This window comes from Manis pentadactyla, chromosome 2, assembly GCF_030020395.1.
Source record: "Manis pentadactyla isolate mManPen7 chromosome 2, mManPen7.hap1, whole genome shotgun sequence".
Lineage (NCBI taxonomy): Eukaryota > Metazoa > Chordata > Mammalia > Pholidota > Manidae > Manis > Manis pentadactyla.
Genome location: NC_080020.1, coordinates 5,524,576 through 5,541,204, shown reverse-complemented (window position 1 = coordinate 5,541,204; position 16,629 = coordinate 5,524,576). Strand labels below are relative to the sequence as shown.

Genomic DNA, 16,629 nt, shown 5'->3' with positions numbered 1-16,629 from the left:
CCTTACAGCTGGGTAATATTCCCAGACATACTGAGCAGTTTGACAGCTGGAATAAGGTGTCTAGACCCAACATGCCAACTTAGAGAAAGGGCCAGATGGAAAATGAGCATAAGGACCTGTTACCTGAGACTTTCAGTCTCATTAATGCTTTGGTAAACCAGTTGTCCAAAGTTGTGCAACGTATTCTGATGAGGGGTGACCACAGTGGGCTTGCGTGCATGATGTGTGACTCCTGTCTCCTACCCTACCTTCTGCGAACCTACTTTGACATTAGTTCTGGTTTGAGACTTCTGCCAATTCCACAGAATCCTGACACGTGACAGCACTAATGCTCTTCTTATTTGGTCAGTCGTCTTAGAGTTTCAGTCACATTCTTTGTTGTTAAATTTCTTGCAGCCCTATTTATTCTTCATCTATTTCCCATCAGTAATGGCATTATATAAAGCTTTCACGACTAGGACCATCATGTCAACACTTTATCACACTGTCTCTAATCCTTAACATCAGTCTTGCAAGATGGTCAGTATTAGTTTCATTTTGAAGATTGAACACTCAAGATTAAAATGGTTTTATCAAATTCCGTATAAACTACCCATGTGCCTTTAAGTCCTACTTCTCACACATTCTGACCATGGCTGGCGCTTACACATTTCTTCAGCATTCCCAGCTCCAGATTGTTGGTCAGAACTTTTCCCTGTCTAGACCAGCGCTTCTTAAATTTTGATGTGTGTGGGAGTTACCTGCATATCTTCTTAAAATGCAGATTTTGATGTAGCAGAGCTGGGGTGGAGCCTGAGATTTTGCATGTCTAACCTTTTTCCAAATGCTGACAAGGCAGCTGATCCACAGACTGTAGTTGGACAAACAAGAATCCAGAACTATGCTCCTCAATATAGCAGCCTTTACTGACATAAGACTGAAAGGAAGCACTTGAAGTGTGTTAGTCCGGATTAAGATGTACTGCAAGTGTAAAATACACACCAGATTTTTAAGTCTTATCCCAAAATAAGAGTGTAAAATATCTCATGATTTTTATGTTGATTACATGTTGAGATAATAGTATTTGAATATACCGGGTTAAATACAATTTATTATTAAAATCAACTTCACCCATTTCTTTTTAAGCTTTTAAAACTGACTACCAGAAAATTTAAATTTGTATATGTAGCTCACATTACATTTCCATTAGACAGCGCTGCCTTAGAGAATCTTTCTGAATTTTCTCCACCCATTCAAATGCTATTTACCTTCAAGACCCAGCGTAAGTCACCCTTCCCTTGTAGTTTCTTTGTGTTCCCACCTTGGATGACCTCTTATTCTCTTCCATCTCCTGTGGCCCGTTTATTATTTAGCACATATTGCCTTGCGTTGATAAAGGTCACACACCGATAGCTTGCTGGCTAGGCAGTGAGTTCCTGGAATTCGGAGCCTCTGTATCATTCTTCATTATATAAAATTGTATCTTCGTCCTCCCTGTATTGAAGCCCCAAGAAAAGTACTTATGTTCTAATAGATTCTCAGTGGTGACCACTGAATAAATGATGAACCCAGAAACTCTGCCATGACTTTGAATGCCTCAAAGTGCTTAGCGCGATGCATTTTTAAAAGAATGGCCTAGGTGAAGGGATGGGTCAGTCAAAGCCAACCTCAATCCCCTGATCGCTGTGTTCTTGAGCTGGCTGCCCCGCTGTCCTCTCTGCTAAGGGGTTTCTCAGGAACTACAATATTAACCTAACCCAAACATAATTAAGAAGGCAAACTACTGTGAAAAGCATCATATCATGCATTCCAACAAGAGATTTGGGGGTTGTCTGCACCACTGCTTTCCTCCTTTAGGGTAATTAAAAGTTGATTGAAAGATAATGGCTTAAAAATAGAGAAGGTGACTGCTTCTTTTCAGCACCATTGTCAGGACCGAAATAAGGAACTTGAGGAGGCCCTTGGCTAGAAGTAGCACATTGCGAATGTTATGTCAAACTGGATTTAAGAAGCATTTACTCATCTTCAATTTGAGTTCAAGAATCACTGCCCCCCAGTATTAAATGTACCTCCTGCTAAATCTTCATTCATTCGTTCATTCATTCTTCACTCACTTGCTCTTTCACCTGTTCACCCCTCAGTGAACTCATATTCAGTCCTTTGACGCACTTTATTGAGCACCTGCAATAAACCAAGTGCTGGCGACCCCAGGATTCATACAGCAGTCTAATGCAAGAGACAGACACGTTTAACTTCTTAACTAAAAGGGGTTCTCAACACCATTCTTTTCCCCTACTGATTTCTGAACTAAATCTGGCAATCTGTTCTATTTCTCGGACCAATTATTCATACATCAGAGCCACTACGTAGTTGGAAAAAAATAATTTGAATTCCCAAAGCATTTGGATGGGCCATTAAACCTATCTAGAGGCTTTGAGGGCAAAAGTTCTTTTCTCCAAACGTTAATTAAACAAAAAAGGTTCTTGGCACCTGTATAGCACAGCAGTATTAAGGAAAAAAGTCCTTTAAAATGGAATGCTTGCAATTACTTTATAGTCTAACTAAACTTGGAATTTTGTGTTCATTTTTAAGACATGCTGGCTCCTGTCAGTAGCAGCCCCCTTCAGAGGCTTTCCTACATGCTCTTCCTTAGAGCTGCAGAGGTTCACTGCAACGCAAGGGCAGACGTATTAGTCGGAATCCACATCTTCGGGATCTCTGGCTCCACATTCACTCTCTTCACCCTGACTTCTAGCGGGGAAGGTCACGCTCATGGTGACTGTCTGGAATAACATGGTAGGCATTTTATTAAAGAAAACTCTCTGTTCAAACTTCATCTTATTTATATGTTTTTAAAAAAGGATGAAACGCTAGTTTGAAAACTCATTTTCAATAAAAAATGCTTATTTGCATGTGTTGTATGCGTAGATCAGTGGCTCTTATTGGGGTCATATATTCCCTATAGAATATCAGTGGCTGGGGGGCAGGGACCTTTATTTTCTTTTTGCACTGAGGTCCTGTTGTCACTGTAGGTTTTCTAAACTGGAATGGCATCCACAACAATAAAGCTAGGCTGACGGAAGTGAGAGGCAGTTGTGTTTCTAAGTCTCGCTTCACCACTGCCACCAGAACAAATTTGACAGTCTTTCTTTCTGAGAAAAAAAAACATCATAATCTATTTGATATCCCATTGTAATTGTATTCCGTGAGAAAAATGATTCAATTCTTTGTTCAGGAGCTACACATGGCTGTGCATCTGAGGATCCACATATGATGGTCATTAATCTAGGGATGACATTGGAACAAGAAAAATTAATTTCTTGCCCTGAGATAGATGGAGGAAAAAAAAAAGAAACATAAAAATCTATTATTCAGACAGCTTTAAGCTCTGACTTAAGAAAGCTAATGCAATACTGATGCTCATTCATTCATTAAAATTCTTTTAGTATGCATTTCATATTAATTGTGTGCTCTATATCCATATTATGCATTAGGGTTGTTATGTCCATTTTACTAATAATAGTAATTGAAGATATGCTGGCAGCCAGCTTTTTAGCAACATGGTTTCGAATCATAGGAAGCTAATATCTGCCATATAATTTGTCATCCATGCTGAAGGTTTTTTTTTTTCCCTCCCAAAGCTTAATCAGAATTTGTTCACTTTATTTTAGTTAAAAAGCAACAAAACCAAATGGCTTTACGCTTTTCATTAGCTTTGAGACCAATAGCTAGGTTTCAAGCATTTGGCCTTAAAAAGCTGAAATTTTAGTTATTCATGCATATGGATAAAATCTTCAGTATTCAATAAATAAAAATCATTTTTAAAGTTAACATCAGTATTCAAGCTATTATATCATATATTTAATTCATTTGTTTCTGACTGTAGCTTACTAAAAAAACTCAAAAGTTTATTTCAGACCTGAGATCTGGAGGGACTGAGAATCAGAAGATGATTCGAAAGGGACACCGTATTGCTTAGGAGATTGGCAGTGGAATAGAATTTTACAACCCCATGCCCTTGCCAGGGATCAATTATTTACAAGAGAATGGGAGATCCCAGACACCAGTGGTACAGTTGTGAGCTCTGACAATTCAACATTTTGGAACTAGACTGCTCTTCTGAGGATTATTAAAAATTCATTTTATTTTGCAAGGGGAGCAACAAAAAAATGAGACACTTGCTTAAGATCATAGAAGTTGTTATTAGGTAGATCCTGATTCCTTCTCAGGCCAGTTCTCTGGCACCAGGACACACTGAGAAGCTGAGAAACAATACATTGGGATAGTTTTATGTGGTGGGGAAGTTTTCAACATAATTCAACAAGTGTTTATTGCACACTTCCTACCAAGTAGAGTGAAAGAAGCACTAAAGGTCCAGCCCTTTCAGAAAGTTTTGTGTGTGAGCAGGCTGGTGTGGATCCGGAGGTGGTAGGGGGTTAGCCTGGGGATGTGGAGCTCAAACACCAAGCAGAGAAAAGAGAAGGCCACCAGGATATGGGGATCGTGATGGGCAGCTGTTAGGGGAATGGGAAGAGGTACAGAGATGCTCAACAGTGCCAGGGACCAACCCACCCAGGGCCAAAGATCTGATACGGGTGTTCAGCCAGATAGTGGAGTGGAAGATGTTTACATTCTTTAAACTTTCAGGATCTGACTTGAGCTTTTCTACCCATTCTGCACCCACAACCTCCGAATCCTCTCCTCTGGAATAGCTAGACTTGCTTGACAGCCACCTGTAGACTCAATCCCATGCCAGTCTTGCCTAAGTTAGGTAGGATTTAAGAGTCCATGCTCACAGCCGACATGACTACATTCTCTGAATGTGAGCCCCAAGTACCAGTAAGTTTCCCCTTGCTCCTGAGACCAGCTCTTCCTACACTGCTCCCCAGCCCCCGCCACCACTATGTGTCCCAGTCTCTGGATGGGATTTCTATGTCAGGATTCACTGCCTAGGATGTCCCATGTCTCTGGAGGTGGGATCAGCCCCATCTCTCTTACCCCAGGGCCTACGGCAGCTACCTGGGCTCTTCCAGGAGCACCTGCTTCTAATCCCCATAACTGTTCCCCATCTAACCATGAAGATGCTCATTAAGGTCTGAGCCTTGCAGAAAAATCGTGGTCTTTAGACAATGCCTACCAAGCCCCACTAGAGGTCTTATTTGAAGTCCCGGCTCTGCGAAGGCTCTTTCTGCCTTAATCATCTCATTTCTGGCAGCCTCACAAGATCCCTCAAAAGCTAAAATAACCTCTAGGAGCATGGTTTGCTAAAACAGTACAATTTAAAGTTTTTTCATGAGACTTTACTAAAATATTAGGACTAGTTTCTAATTTTTTTAAATTGGGGCAATTTTAACCATTTTTTAAGTGTACAGTTCAGTGGCATTCAGTACATTTATATTATGCGACCATTACTACCATCCATCTTCAGAACTTTTTTATCTGAAATTTCATGGGTATGAATTACACACTAACTCCCCCTTCCCCCTCCCCCAGTCTCTGGAAACCATCATTCTACTTTCTGCCTCTGTAAGTGGAATCATACAGTATTTGTCGTTTTGTGACTGACTGGGTCCACTGAACAAAACGTCTTCAAGGTGCATCCATGTTGTAGCATGTACCAGAATTTCCTTTTTTTTCTGAATCTCAGTAATATTCCATTGTCTGGATAAACCATTTTTTGGCTATTGTGAATAACGCTGCTGGGAGCACAGATGTACTAACCCACCTTCACGTCCCTGCTTTAAATTCTTTGGGGTGCATACTCAGAAGTAGAATTTCTGGAACATAGGATAACTGTGTGTTTCATTTTTTGAGGAGCCTCCATACTGTTTTAGAATTACTTTTTAAATCCGATATTGAGCAGTATCATGTCGGCACTCTCCTCTTTGTATGTATGTACTTCAGAGATAACAATAAAACGAATTTGAATGTGATTATACTAAATGGGGTTTTCAGAGAACGTTATTTTGTCATCTATGAAAGAGAGCTTATAAGTTTGGGGGGAAAAAAAGTGCATAAAAGTCCAATAGAAAGTAGAAAACCCCTACCCAGTAAGACTTGAATACAGAGATCATCTAGAGAAACACGCCAACTGTGGCAATCCACTAAATGACTTTCACAACCTCTCCCTGGCATAATACAATGTTTTAGATAAAGATATGATGAGATGAAAATAAAATGGATCACTAGGTTTAAATGTTTTTTTTAAATAGGTAATTTGAATTATAATGAGAACAGAATTTGAAATCCTTTAAGGTTATGAAGGAAATTACCCTTAATTTCAATTATACCTAAGTCTTTCTAAAAACAGTGAAAATCTTGAATATAAGATAGATGTGCATATACTGATAGAATCTTCTTTAAACAAATGACTTAATGTATACCCTAAAGAACAGATTCACTCAGGGGAGTGAAATACCTGGTTACAGTTTATTGTGGAAAAATAAACCAGTCATTTGGAAAGGACTCGTGTCAGCATGGCACGGTTTTTAGCAACTGTGAAATGGCTAGATTTTAAGTCCCAGTGATTTAATCATACCCTGAAAACCTCTCCTACAAACTGCAAACAGCTGCAAGATGCCTCTGTTAAAACGAAGAAACAAACACAGCTTCTAACTGGATCTCTACAAATTGTGCTGAAACTTACTGTTAGAATAGTCAATTCTTCATTCATATATTGCTTACTATTAGAGTGTTATTTCTCTCTGGGCTTTGTAGCTTGAAATCATAGGCTCTTACAGCTATTAACCAACTGCCTGAAGTCCAAGGACTATCAGTGAATCAACACACAATGTCTGAACTGGTAGTTTTTTCTAAGCCCTGCTTTATTAAGCTGATGGCTACTGTTGTCATTAGGAATTGCTTATACATTGAAGAAGCATATATTCACCCTAGAAAACTGAAAAGTTATGTTTCCTTCAATCATTTTGTTTCAAAGGCTAATTATTGATGTTTTTGTTATTCCTATTATGGACAAAAAGCCCTAAGTCAAAAGGTTAAGTCATCAAATTAGATTTATATTTATAGCCTTTCAAAACATGTTATTCTACTAAACTTCATTAAATCATGGTTTAGATTATAAACCCACGGAGTGATATATTATATATACAGCATAACCGAATGTCTAGACTTCAGTATATATTATCACTGAAAAGTCACTCTGTTGTATTTCTACATTCCTGGTTAAGAGAATATTCAAGATTCTTCCCATTTAAGTCACACTACCCTGTCCTCCAATGTGGTGGGTCCAGCAGTAGACACTGGTAAAATACAGATAAATGATACTTTATTCTTGCCCTCAAGAAGCTCAAAATCCAGTCATTTTCTGCTAAGCCAGTATTCTCATCATTGCTTGACCTCTATTCCTTAGAGATTTTGTACCCTATACCCGTTCCCGTGACCCCTTTGAATTTAGTTCTCCCTAAACAGTTGCAAGTAAGAGAAAACACTGGTTTAACAAGTGTGAAGTTTCCCTATGAATGTTTGAATTGAGGATAGAAACAAAAGGATAGAGGATAGAGGACCAAATTCTGAATCCAACTCTATCTTGGAATGCTTGTGAAGGAAAATCTCATTGCCCCCTAGTGAGTAAGGCTCTAACTCAAATGATTTTAGCACCATTAACTCATTAACGTCACCTATCCTTCTAATACTATATTTTATTATAATTATTTGCTTCTGCATCTTCCATCCCTATTAAGACTAAGGTCCCCAAGTATACAAATAGTGGTGGTACCAGATTAGAGAAAAGTTTTAGCTTTTTCATAATTTCCATTGGCAACTTCTCCCCCTTTTGTGATATGAACATAATTGATATTTTCACACTCTTAGACAAAGAATGAGTAATGTCATTTTCAAAAACCTTTGCTAATTTTTTCATTGACCTGTAAAATATTAACTAAGTAAAAAACCTTCGCCTGAAATGCAAACACAACTCCATGACAAGTCTCTTAGCTGCTAAACTGTCATCCTTAAACTTCTAGATAGAAATTCTGGAGATGTCACAAGACAGGATTTGGGTCTTTTTTCATCTTTGAATGATTCACTCTTAAATCTATGCAGAGAAAGCAGTGGCCCTGAATGATTCATTATCATAAGAAGTCTGTATCTCAAGAGCTTTCTTTCCTGTATAACAAACTAAGGGAATATTCACAATTTGCCCTGATGTAGGAAAGTTCCTGGGAACGACATCTACAAGGAGGGAATTTCAACTGTGGCAACTTTAGTTAAAAAATCGTCCAGTGGTTTCTTTGTCAGCTTCCCTTGGGAAATAGCTCCATTCTTATCCTATTGTGCTTGGTTTTATTTCAAGCATCCTGACCCAAACTAAGTTTATTTTTGCCCTCATTAATTTATTTGAAAAAGCATCAATTAAGGGAACACTCCCTGCTGGCCTTTCACATGTTCCGTGGCCTCCCTCTGCACAGGAACTAGATCCTTTCATTTAGGGGCCAAGGGCTTCCAAGGAAACACATCTCAAACTCTTTTCTTTAGCCTGAAATCAAATAAGTTTGAGGGCTTCAGCAACACCCTTAAAGAAAAGATTCCTACTCCCTCTTTTCTTTTATTGACATGTCTCTATTTTCATGAGTTACTTAATAACATCGTTCACCAACTTCCTTACTAATAAATAAAAGAGCTTTCATAGAAGCTCAGGTGAAGTAACTGACTCTACCCTCCTCAATAAGCTTTTGGACGACACCACAGACAAATAACCCTAAATCACTGTGCCTTGACAACAACAAACATTTTCCAAAAGAAGGCCTTTTTATGGAGCAATTTAGATCAAAAGCAACAAGGTTTAGAGACGATGTGCAGTGACTACTATAATAGCATTGAGAGAGAGACAGGCAAGCACAGAGAAACCACATAGAGAGACTGAGAGATACAGAGACAGGGAAAGAGAAAGAGAAGAATCTTCTTTATAAATAGAATGCCAGCTAATAAATGTGGAATGAATGAATAGAACTAAAAACGATTCTTCATTTTTCAACTCTCATTATTATTAATGATTCTAGCAAGGTTAAGATCCACAACGGATGCTAAGACCATTGACTGGCAGGTTATGGAACTGAATGTTCTTATGATCTCGAAGTTTCCCAATGCAGATGACTTAGGAATTACAAATGGAAATTGTACCTTTACGTCTGGTAATCGCCATCTTAACTACGTGGTCAGATAGCCTCTCCAATAGGGAAACTACCTGACTTTATCTGCTACCTCATGAGATACAGTAAGTGTGCAATACCCCCCATGTAGTTTTCATGCTCAAAATGTTCAGCTTTTATCAATTTATGGAGAAACAATCATATAAATTCAGAGTGTAGAACATTCTAGAAGTTGCCGATCTGGATTCACAAAAGCCAATGTCACAAAAAACAAAACAGGGAGAGGACTGCCAAAGGTTAAAGTGCTGAAACAGCCCAAAACAAACAAAAAATAAAAAGACCAAAAGCAAACGTTGCACTTGAATATCTTCCTCTACATACTGTGGTAGGAAAGAGGGAAATGTTTACATTGTTATCCCTCTCCTTCCTCAAGTAAAACCTGGATGGAGGAAACGAAGATGTTGCTAGCACCTTCCATGTTCAATAAAATGGGAAATCCACTGTTGTCTTTTGGTGGGTGACTGCCATGTGCAGTTTAGGAGATGGTGGAGGATTTGAAGTGGAGAGCTAGAAAATTGTTGCCCTTCGGATCTTTCTATTGTAATCATGACAGAGAATAAGGGTTAACCATTTCTTCCCAGGTTTCAAATGATGTTTTTCATTCCGCGGTGGCCAGCAGACCTTAATTTCTGTTGCTAGGCAACCTGCAAGGCTCTCTCTGGCCTCAAGGAAACCATGCTTAATGCAGTCACTTTGGCTGATTTTTTTATTGGCTGTTTGGCTTGATGCCAACTCAAGGAAGCTTCACATAAAACCTTTGCAAGGTAAACAGGCAGTAGCCAACTGTGCTGTCCCTAGGGGCTTTGTGAAGCCCCTCAAGGGCTTCCTGGAGGAGGGAGAGGGTGGGGAATGCAATTCTTCTTTAATATGCTTTACAGTTAGGCTTCACTTGAAGAAATGTTTTTCACTGGAGGAGGAAGGGATTTGAAAAAAATTTGAAAAGCTCTGACCTAAACTTCCAAAAGAGAATGAATCTCTGAGAAGTGACCTGCCCCCAAATCATAAACGCCAAGGTTGTGGATTAAGCTGGTGCTTCTGACTAAATCTCTTTCCGCTATCCCACACTTCCTGTTGCTAGGATTGAACAATAAAACTACACATATAATAGTAATGCTTGAAGATAATATGAGACTATCATAAAGTGTTCTATGCTAACGAATTTGAGAAGTTTGACAAACAGGTGATTTCCTAGAATAGTGCTACTCAAAGTACGGTCAGCTGACTGTTCTGCAAATTATTGGTTACCAGTCTGAAATGAAATAAGTATAGAAACTGAGAGTAAGTACTTAGTACCTGTGAAAGCAATTTTTACACTACGGCAACATCTAAGCACACCATTTTGCATTTTACAATACTGCCTGTGATGAATTGAGCTCTGCCTTAGAAAAATATATCTTAACAAAACTGACTCAAGAAGACATATGAAATATGAGCAGACCCATAGCCATGCCTGGGTAAAATTGCAGTATTTCCAGAATCTCTCACCTGGCCTTAGTGCATCTCCATGTCAATAGGTGTTTCCAAGGCGTGGAGAGTAGTCCATTTCCACATCAATCGGTGAATACAAGGGTCGGGGAGTGAGGGTATATCTGGACCAGAGTGGTTTGGTGGGGCCCCCTTTTTTGCAGCTGGGTCCTGAGAGACCTGGGGAGCAGAAGTGAATGACTGCTTGTAAGCAATAAATTCTCCCACTTTGTTTCTCCCTTTAACTGATTTTGGCTTCAAAGGTGATTTGCCCTGGACTGGGAACTTATTTTCCCCCTGGAGTTACAATATGGTTCAAAATATACCTCCCTAAAAGAAATCTCCAGTCCAGAATGGTTTATGTGCAAATTCTCCCAAATGCATCACATTTATTCCGCACAAACTCTCCCAGAGATCAGACCACCAGGAAAAATAATCCAATTCACTTTAGGAAGTCAGCATAATCTCTTGACTGACCCAGACAAGGGCAGTACAGGAAAATTAGACTACAGGCCAGTCTTACTCATGACCATAAATATAAAAATTCTAGATAATATGTTAGAAAATCAAGTCCTGCATATGATTAAGTCTTAAATTTGGGTATTTTATTAATATATTACAACAACAGTTGAGGGTGAGAAGTATCAAATCTTTAAGAGATGAAGAAAAGCAAGTGCTAAAAAATAAACAAAAAGTCATGAGACGAGAAAAATTACTACCCCACTAGAAAAAACAGCAACATTCTTAAAAGGTAACTTTTAGATCTGTTATAGATGCCCACATCAAAAATAACACAAAAGCATGCTCTTTAAAAGGGGAATGAGAAAGCTTCCCAACTATCAGTTTCTTTCTGATGATGCAGGTGGAGGTGGGGGTGGGCACGGTTACAGTCCTGTATTAGAGAAGCAGAACAAAACTGTCATCATTGATGTTACTGCCCACTTACAAAAGCCTAGAACTTATGCAAATTATTAGAATAAGGTCTTTTGGATTTTTACTAAGACCTGGGAATAATATAAGAATATTATTTGCATTGGTAGAAATAAGCAACCAATCAGAGAATATAAATTTATTAGTGATTAAGTTGATAAACTGTCTAGAAGTAAATCTAACAAAAATGTGGAATATTCCTAAAGAAAACTTTTATGAAAGTTCATTGAACAACATAAAAGGAGACAGTATTGATAGAGATACACTGTTTTCATGGATAGAAACCCTCAGTATTATGAAGGTGTCAGTTCTTTCCAAATTAATTCATAAATTCTACATAACTGCAGTCATATTTTCACCAGGAATTTTCGAGGATCTGGACAAGTTGACTCTGAAATCTTATGAAAGAGTAAAAAGCCAGCAAGAGCCAAGAAAATCTAGAAGAATAAAAAGTAGGAGGAGGAAGATGAGGAGGAAAAGAAGAAAAACAATTTATAATAAGACTTTTAATAAAACTATCAGAACTTTAAAAGTATAGACAATTGATCAGTGAGAGCATCTATAAATAGACCACAAATATAAGGAAACTTGGACTATGCAGATGACATCAATCTGTGAGGATAGGATATACTCTTTAACAAATAGTATGGGATAATCGATTATCCATATATAAAAAGAGAAAATTAAGCTATTTCATTATACATGTCTTGCCAATGAGTTTCAGCCCCAGGCAAGTTCACTATGGATTCAATGTGACTGAAGAAATGACAGTAAAACATTCTTGGAAGGGTTATACCAACATTATTTCCACAGTGGCAGGTCAGTCACTAAAATCCCATTCATTCAGAGCGAGTCTGCAGGCAGCAAGCTGGTCTCTGCCTCGGTGCCCCTCTGCCCACACAGCTGTCCTAATCTCTGTCCTCGGCGCTGCCACCACTCCAGCCTCTGCTTTGCTCTCCTGCAGCCGTGCAGCTCTGCCACCATGTCTCCCAGAGCACTGGGTTGAGCTCTTTGTATATAAAGAGTCAATAACGACACATTGCCCACACGTGTGCAGTGAGCTAGCCAACCAGGGCCAGGTGGAATCCTGGCCACAGGAAGCTTCATTGTATCCACATACACAAATTCACCTTCTCAGATGGTCTAAAGACTGAAGTTAAAAAAAATCAGAATAAAGCATGGAAGAATAGAACTAAAGAAGGAATTCTTTTCCATAAAAAATCACGAAATACTGATAAAACAGAAAATGATTTATAAATTCAACTACATTAAAAAGTAAATTTTAACTACATTAAAAATTAAAAGACACCATAAACAAAGTGAAAATCATACACTGAGAAATCGATGGGAAGCACATATAAATCCCAAATTTATAGAAGAATTCCCACAATAAATAACACAGTAGAAATGTAGGCAAGTGTATGATCAGACCATTTAAAAAGCTACAACAGCAAAGGACAAAAGCATATGAAAATATGCTCAACTTCACTAGTTATCAGGGAATTGAAAAATAAAATGGGGAGGTACTATTTATAACCTTCAGATCAGCCAAACACAATTAATTTGTTGGCACCAAGTTTTGGTGAAAACGTCAGACATTGCTGGTGGGCTTGGAAATTAGAATAGCTTTCTCAGAGCAATCTGCCAGTGGAAATTCAACCACAGCTCAGCAATTGTATTTCTAATTTATTGAGGGTCTACCAATAAACACTAGACATAGGATAAATGTGCAAGCAGGTTAATTGCATTCTTTGTAATTAAAAAAAGGAGTGGGGGGAATAGATGCCCCTGAAGAGGAGATTGGATTCAAAAAATATTTTTTTAAAGTTAAAAGTATATTAAACAATTTAAAAAGTAAATTCACCAATATTCACATTGATGCATTTCAAAAGCATTGGGTCGAGCATAAAAAATTTGAAAAATATAAAATATATCATTTATGTAAGTTTAAAAAACATGCAACATGTTCAAACGCACACATATGTATATGAATAAAACCACATGGTAAAAGTCTAGAAGCCACATTGCAATGATCCTCACCAACCTCAGGAGGTACTGTCTGGGGAAGAGGGGGAGGAAGGCAGTGCTTTACTGTATCTTCCAACTTTTATTTCTTTTAAACAAAACAACAAACAAGATCTGTTTCCAGTAATAGGAACACCTACACATCACGTGATGGGTACATGAGGGTCATATTATTTGTTGTACTCTGGACTGTTTCACTGTTAAAACAGGAACTTACTTGATTTTGCATTTTAGAAAAAGAGGACCCAGGGAGCCAAGAATCCTTCACACGGAGGGGTGCACGCAGCACAGAGCTCGCTGTGGCCTCCAGCACAGCCTTGGAACCATCCTCCACACCAGGGGTCCTGGCCCAGCCTGGCAGGCGGCTGGCAAGGGACAGGAGCCCCTCGGCCTGCGGTTTACAACAGTGACCATCCATCCAGAGGCCAGTCGGACCGCTGGGAGTGGACCGGTGCGCTTACCCCGTGCAGTGCTCCGTGGAAAACCCAGGTGCTTTGTGTGTTTGATACTCGTTTTGTTTTTGGTTTTCTTCCCCTGCAGGTGGAAGGGTGCAGATAGCAGCAGGGAGGAGGGTGAGCGGTGCCCGCCCCGGGGCCGCGCACGGAGCGCGCTGGCCGAGCCCCCAGCCCCTCGCCGCCGCTGCGCGCACCCGGCTTCTGCCCCCTCTCCGCTCCCGGAGCACAGGGGGCTCTGACACTGGTGTGAATGAAAGGGCACAGCGGTGGCGAAAAGATTCGTGGCCAGACAGCAAGACACACAGGAAGTTCTAAGAGAAAAGGCGCACTGTTCCAGCTCCACCCACTGACCTTTCCGCTCAAAGGCGTCTTCTGAGTGCTTGGAGCGAAGGCTGGCTCTGTGGTCTGGGGGGGAAGACGCCGCGACTAAATATAATTGACAGGGTTCCCCATTGCGGGGTATCCATTTTCCACCACATAATCTTCCTATTGTCCGCACTGATTCCTGTTTGGTTTGGCAGGGTACCTGCTGGCAGGCCCCCCGGTTCGCAGCGCGGTGGGGGGGGTTACTGAAATAGCAAGCTGCCCCCCTCCCCGGGCGTGCGCCAGGGGCGACACACATTGTGAAACCTGGTTCTGGTTACCAGGAAAACTTAAAAGAAATCTCAATGAAGCAAAAAGGTCGACAGAAACTCTTTCCAGCATTTGAACAAAAAAGGCATTTTTTGGGGTCTTAGATTTATGGAAGTCAATTCTCCAACTCCCAGCCGGCCAAACCTCCTATTCTTTGCACAGCGTTCTTCAAACACACTGTAAATATACCCTCAGCTGCTCTGATAGCAGCTCCATATTATGCAAGACAGCCGTGGTCTGAAGACCTTGTTGAATCTGGAAGGCAGAAGTTCTATTTCTGGCACATAAACCTGAATTAGGTCTATGGTAAGAGGGCCACAGGGGCTGCATGCGGACAGCTAGACAAGCATGTCATTTTTGGGGGAAGACTTTGAATCCCTTCCCAGAGTAAAAGGCAGTCCTTGATACTCAGCAAGCTTACAATAAAAGCTCTTAAGTGACTTGATAAATGTCCTGAATTTTAGGGTGTAGGAAATGACTTCTGATGACTCGGAGATGGAGGGAGGGTGGAGACCCGGTGCTGGAAAGAAGACTTCCTCTTTGGGCCGCAGGGTTCCTGCCATGCTCTTTTCTAACTTGTGTGCTGAGCGATGGTTTATATGGTTTGCTGAAAACGTTATCGTCTTGTGGAAAAACCCCAAGTCTGGGGAGAAAACACAAAGGAATGAAGAGAAAATGGGAAACCTGGATAAAACTTATAAAACTAGGCATCAATCAACCACTAAATCAACTGATTTAGTGAATAAATCCGACGCACCAGGACTTGCGCTAGGTTCTAAGGGGATGTGCAGGATAGACACAATGATCGCCGTTAAAGAGTTGTTCCCAGGTTCGATGGGAAGAAAGACATAGTGATGGTCTGGTTCTGATGTGCTCTGATGGTGGGAGTTTCAGCCCTATGAGAGGGCAGAACAAGCAGGCCACCTGCCCCAGCCTGGGAACTTCCACACTCCCTACAGACCCACATTTGCCTGGCTTTGCTTCCTGCTTACAGGCCTCAGGCAGTCACTTCTGGACCTCTGGGTTCTGGGGCTTTTCCCACCATGACCACTAGGGAAACTCCTTCCACAGCCTCAGACCGGCTGTTTGGCAGGGATATCCTAAATAGGATTCATGGGATCTTAATGGCAAAGTTCTTTCCACTCTCAACAGCCCTCCCCATCTAAAGGTGTCTTGCCAGAGCCTCCTCTAGTCTAAATGAAAAGGCCCACCCATTCCCTAAGACATTTGAATTTTCTTTGGCAGAAAACTGCGCACACGCAAAAAAGGATGTGCCAAGTATGTGCAAATTCATTATGTGAATGATATCTTCCTATGTATGTTCTTGTTCAGTGCACAACCTGAGTGACCAGCCATGGTGGCCCAGCACTACAGGATGAAACAGAAGCTGGGTCAGAGGAAAGCCAAGCACAGCCTCTCCTGAAACACCTACCCCCTGCATCATCCAAGCCTGGCTGCAGAGACCGGACGATCCTTCAGGACTTCTCCATGGAGCGTCACTGTAGGAAGCCTGGTTCCTTTTCCTCCTGACTAGCCATATACCCTGGCAGTCAGACAAACTTGTACATGACTTAGTGCAAATGCCTCATTCCAATTCTTTCTCAAAGGGCTTTTGGGCTGGAAGCTCCCAGAACTCCTGGGGGATAGACTTCTCAGAACACAGGACAGACCCAGAACAGTCCTAACTTAATGGTGGTCTTATCAGAGGCTCACCTGGACAAACCCCCAAGCAATCTGTTAGTTAATAAACAGCCTAATAGCTTTTCTTCCAGTCATTCCCCACACCCCACACCCCACACCCTCCAGATCAGAAATAGCTCTTCCGAGCATCTTGAAAGTTCAAGTTGAGGTATTAAGTCTGAATCAGAATGAGTCCTTTCTCTTTTTCTCAGAACTGTAGTAAATGAATGGACCTCTGCTAGATCCCAGAATGCACTGGGGCTGGGGGTTAGGTACAAAGATGGATGGAAATGGTC

At 40.6% G+C, this 16,629-nt stretch overlaps 2 long non-coding RNA genes across 2 annotated transcripts; one reads left to right on the top strand and one right to left on the bottom strand.

Annotated features, from left to right (window-relative positions):
* Nucleotides 1-2,150: 2,150 nt before the first annotated feature.
* On the bottom strand, nt 2,151-14,570 carry LOC130679984 (uncharacterized). Its single transcript, XR_008992971.1, has 3 exons — nt 14,372-14,570; nt 10,632-10,790; nt 2,151-2,762 (listed from the first exon to the last, which is right to left on the bottom strand). It is a non-coding gene; the product is annotated as an uncharacterized LOC130679984 (long non-coding RNA).
* Nucleotides 12,960-16,415, top strand: LOC130679980 (uncharacterized). Its single transcript, XR_008992964.1, has 2 exons — nt 12,960-14,054; nt 15,986-16,415. It is a non-coding gene; the product is annotated as an uncharacterized LOC130679980 (long non-coding RNA).
* Nucleotides 16,416-16,629: the final 214 nt, after the last annotated feature.